The 5,704-nt window shown below is 35.9% G+C and overlaps 1 protein-coding gene across 1 annotated transcript in view; it reads right to left on the reverse strand.

Moving 5' to 3' along the window:
* Positions 1–5,704, reverse strand: part of LOC117121316 (alpha-N-acetylgalactosaminide alpha-2,6-sialyltransferase 3-like) — a 59,849-nt gene that overhangs the window by 14,821 nt on the left and 39,324 nt on the right. The gene's annotated exons all lie outside the window — the stretch shown is intronic.

The following is a 5,704-nucleotide window of genomic DNA, read 5'->3' on the forward strand; positions in this document are numbered from 1 at the left end:
GTTTAGAAATGCTCGAACAAAGGTATTAAGACAATTCTATGTATTGTTTTAATGATGATTTCTCACAAACATTTCGTTCATATTCAATATAAATAAAGGTACTAGGCATATATTTATATAGCAAGCAAATATTTAAATATTAATTTAACCAAATCCGACGAAATTCTATACACATGATATTACGTACCGTTTATTAATGGCTGTCTACTCAAAAAAATAATAGCTTATTTAAAACGATTAAAATCAGATGAAAATAAAAAATAACTTTCACTGATTTACAGACGGTTCTACAAATATCCAGCCAATAAATCATGCAAAAGAATACAGCAAATACGCTCACTGTCTGTTATATGATACAGGTCTGAATGGGATCTTCTTTTTTTCTCTCATTACGATTTTTGCTTGTAAAAAGCTGTGTCCGAAGTACTCGTAATTTGTCTCCGAGTATTTATAGACGTTTATCCTTCTGATTCAGTACTATTACAGGGGGCATGCAATTGCTACAACACATGTCATATCTAGGCCTATATGCTATACAGTAGACCTACTGAAATAGCCGGATTTAATAGTACTGTGCTTTTGTTATATTCCAAAGACCATGCTGTACATAAACGTGTCTAGTCATAGGGTTATTATTACAATTATAGTCTATTAAAATTTCATACTGTCTTGAATACCTAGGCCTATTTAAGAGATGTTGGACTACTCTGTAGCGTTCATCCACACATAAGCACTGCAGCTTACTCTCGATACACTACTGAACTCTGTTTCGCGAGGGGAAAGTCTAGCTTGCATATTCATGTGTACCAGTTCACCAAACTGACATAAAATAGCGCCCTCTATAATTTCTGCATTTTAACTGTATGGGAAAAAAATAATGCATTCCGGTAATGGTGAGTATCCCTAGCTGTTGCCAACCCTAAACTTCTTTACCATTGCCGAGAAAGCGTACGGTACAATGCCTCTATACACATTGGAATGTTAAATTACGAAATCATTGTACAGGCCTAGGCTAAAGTATAAATGGATTGCATGTATTGTATATGTTTCCAGATCGAATATATATCTGAATTAAAGTTCAATTTACAATATGTAGGATTCTGAAATTTGCTGTGAGTTTGTTGGGTACGACGTCATCAAACTTCGATTTCGTACCTGTTAACCAGGGGATCTCACGAGAAACTTGCTTGGTTATTTACGACTGAGAAAAATGTAACGGATAGGAATGATGGCTGATAAGGAGCTCAAGAATTCTAAACTGAACTTACTGCGCTGACGAGGCACGGATAGGCCTACAATCCGAAGACAGAAGGTAAGGGCAAGTAGATGAATTCATAAAGTTAGTGAAGTCATTTCAGGATCCAGAAGGTAATTATAGGCCCTACAGAATACCCAATAGAAGATAGTGCAGCGTTTGAAATAGAATATCAGTGGAAAACCGGAAGGCTCAGTTAATTGTTCAGGAAAATACAACGATGATGCCGTTGTAGTAACGAAAGGAAGCATGCCATTAAAAATTACAGGTCTGAAGCTGAAAATGATAAACCTACAACCGAGGCAAATGTAGTAACTGAACGAAAGTCCAGAAGACCAGACCTTAAGAATTAGTCAGAACAAAAATGTATGTTGATGACAAGGGGAAAAAGCTAATAGATAGGATAACAGCTGAAACGAAAATTGGCTCAGCTTAGAAGCGGTCGGGTAGAAGATGGTTAATAAGTCTGCGATTACTCTCAACAAAATCAATCAGAGCAACGATATCGTGACTACGTAAGGCGGCTGATTGCTGCCTTCTCATTTCGGCTAATGTCAGTCTCCGAAGTTTCCTGCTTCTTTTAGCTTCATTGTACAGTTTTATAAACGGTGTCGCAACATGAGTACCGTTCGTAGTTACTGGTTCCCACGATGGATAATGGAACATTATATTAAATTTCTTCGCCCATCGAGCAACAATCGCCCTTTCTGTTAAAAATTTATGGCCAGACAAAGTTCTCTTTTCACTTTTATAATAGTATGAACACTCTTGCTTTGAATCAGCATAGTAATGATATGGTGTTCTGTCGTTCGGATGATTACTGAAAACAAAAAACAATATAAAAGAACATTGATTGTAACATTATTGAGAATGTCATGAATATGGTCTGACGTACCCAACAGTTACTTTTCAAACAATTGTTTAAAATATTGAACCTTCATCCAAGTCCCCATTTCAATTGTACAGCGAAGAGATGCTTGGACAAAAAATAGCCAAAAAAAGGGGGAGGGGGTTGTCTCTTTTATGGATTACTGAGGCCTGAACTCGCCAAATAGCGGATACAGAACACAGCAGCTCGAATTCACATAAACCCTGATACTCAATGACCTCCAGTGGCTGACCATTGACAAGAGGCTTATCTTCAAGATCCTTCTCACTACTTCCTAAGCTATTTATTTGACAACTCCAGCTAACTTACATCACACACACAACTGTACACTATTGTACAGCGAAGAGGAAGCTTGGTCCAAAATTAGGCTAAAATGTGTTAGGGTCTATATCATGGGAAATTGTTATATAAACTATGCTTTCGTTGCATTTACATGAAATAAGGGCCTCAGCACTAGGCAATATAGAACCTAGAACTTGTTTTTAATGCCGCGTTTAGTTTATGGGGTGCAGTAGGCCTATTTTCAAATTGTTCATGCAGACGACAGTGTTCAGAAGTGGCCATAATATTATGAGATTATGCAGATTATACCACCATACATTGTTGCATTCAAATAGCAAAACAGGAGGCGTAGCTTCAGTCTAATGATGACCATGTGACCAACTGTTCAATTAAATGTGTAGCTCCAACGAAAAAAAAAACCACTGCTGGATACCAGAGCCGAAATATTTGAATACATGCATTACTGACAGAGAATCCGAGGCTGAGAAAAACATATCCATCACCATAAGTAAAGTTGGATGAGATGAGCAATACCATGCAAGAAATTGGTGAAGTGGAGATAAACGAAATTTCTGGTAACTTACAGATTTCAAGAGAAATATTGCGGAGAAGAGGGTCAGTTGTCAATTTGATTGGTATTGTTCAAGATCATGCAAAGCTGCATGGAGGAGACTGAGACATAACGAGAATGTGATGACAAGTTATAGACCTCTCGAGTGCTGTAGTGTTTGGTGTGCAGTTCCAGATGCAAATAGATTTCTATCCAGTCTACTTCCATCTCCAAGGACAGCTCTAGTATGCATGCATGTGATTAAAACTCAGTAGTGTGTCGTAGTCTTCTTGTTACGGCCAAATTTTATGAGGACCAAAATAGTCGCATGCACATGCAGTGAAATAGAAAGGTGCGTCGATGGATCGATTGAGCAACCTTTCTACGTGAAAGTGATTTCCTGATGATGACATAATTAATGTCGAAATATTGAATCCCTACACGTTGGCGTGCATTTCGATACTTGGAGTATGTATTATACTATTTAAAAGTATATCGGTATTTGTTATGTGTTTGTCAATGTCAATATAACGTTAATATAATGTTAATGCATACAATGCATACAAAACGCGCTTTAAGAACTGCAGTGTTCTCTATAGCCTATCGTTCTTTTTTTGCATTTATGCAGGAGCGTAACAGCTGTGGGCTTTTACTGGCTAAAACCAGTGGGCCTGACCTTAAAGTGCCCTGGGGTATATTGTTTGGCCTTATACATTGGCCAAGTGGTGGCACTTTTTTAAGGAGCACTAAACCTATCAAAATACTCCCTTAAAACGTTAAAAACGCCAAAGCACGCGAGGCTTTTCTCCTGGGTGTAGGGTCCTGAAAAAGCCTTAGCCAAGGGGTTCAGACCAACGCCACTGCATAATATGTGTGGTGTCTACAATGACCAGATTTCTCACTTTACAAAACAACTTTTAAGGGAGTGGATAATTCACGACTGTTGATTTGTTTTCTTTTTAATGGAGAGAGTGATTAATTGATTGATTGATCGCTCAACATACACTTACAATAATAAAAATGATTTGTAAACGAAAAAAGTAATGGGCATCAAGGACAGAAAATATCCAAGCAAATTAAATTTGTTTCTCTAGTCAGGAGTTGTTACTCTAGTTTTTTTTTTCCTGGTCTTAAACCTGTTTCTCACACTGATACAACTTGCCCTAATCTACATTTGTTAGTCAGTCTCAGAATTGTTTATTCCCATGTATCATACTTTCTCACCATGATACCACTTTACTCTGATTGGATAACTACCTCATTTAAATAATAGCATATTAATTAGGATTTCTGGTAATTGTCTCTTCTTTGTGTTATAGACCCCTATGTATTATTCATGATGATACTTAAATAAAAGCGAAACGTTGAATAAAATGACCTTGTCAATTTTTGGAGTGACATTCATACTATTTCAGGGACACCCATTAGGACAACAGAGTCAAACCAATTTTCAATATGGGTCAACCACAGTTATAACTCCCACTAACACTTCAGCATTTCTTTTCCTATGGTTCCCGATTCTATTTATCTATCTACTGCAGTAGAACAAACCATCCTCTGGAACACCCGAATTCAGAAGACGCCTAACAATTATGGTGACAACTTTTCGTAAAATAAGGGGAATATCTTTTAACACTACGATCAACCCACTTTAAGAGAACACCCCTGCTAAGGGAGCGGAGACACTTTCTGAGTGTGCCAAATGGTCAAATCAACACATTTTCAACTCCTATTAAGAAAACACTTATTTTTTTTAATTTATTTTATTTATTTTTTTTATCAAATAGAGGTTCTCCTATGTCAGAGATGCCCCTTTTAAGGGGACACATTTTTGGATCAAAAGTTGTCTCACCGTATCTATTTATTTGTTACTGTATTTCATTCGCATCAAACAGCGAGTAACATACACACATATAGGATTCGGATAGGTGTTCGGATAAAGGACATAATACTACATCGTGTAGCATAGCTCTCAACGAATGTAGTCCTGTAAATAAACAAATAAAGAAATTGTGTAATAAAATGCCTCTGGCGGGGCTCGAACCTGCGACCTCTCGCTGTCAAGGCGAGCGTCATAACCATTAGACCACGGAGGCTTCATGGTTGAACAGATTCGAATACCACCAGATACACTCCATTACACAATTATAGGTACCAATACCTTGGTTTCTAGCCGACATGCAGTAATAAATCTGATTGACGGCCTACATGGCTTTTCCTTAACAGTTTTGTTTAACATAAAGTACACGTAATATCTTTCAGTCAATTCTTGCGAGTATGTCATTGGGCCTGGCCGATTGCACCATGGATAGTTCTGGATTTATCACACATGATAGTATGAATAATTATTATGAACTTCTTTTCATTTCAGAAATGAGCAAGTCGAAAGGCCAAGTGGAAGGCAGGGGCGCTCTTCGCCCTGGGTTCGGTTGTAGAACAAAGTCTTCTCGGATAAAGAGGACGACTTTATTATTATTATTATTATTATTATTATTATTATTATTATTATTATTATTATTATTCTTATTATTATTCTTATTCTTATTCTTATTCTTATTATTCTTATTATTATTATTATTATTATTTATTATTTATTATTATTATTATTATTATTATTTATTATTATTATTTATTATTATTATTATTATTATTATTATTATTTTTATTATTATTATTATTATTTATTATTATTATTATTTATTATTATTATTATTTATTATTATTATTA

Source organism: Anneissia japonica, unplaced genomic scaffold (assembly GCF_011630105.1).
Source record: "Anneissia japonica isolate Jap-2015-1 unplaced genomic scaffold, ASM1163010v1 scaffold131_len961581_cov171, whole genome shotgun sequence".
Lineage (NCBI taxonomy): Eukaryota > Metazoa > Echinodermata > Crinoidea > Comatulida > Comatulidae > Anneissia > Anneissia japonica.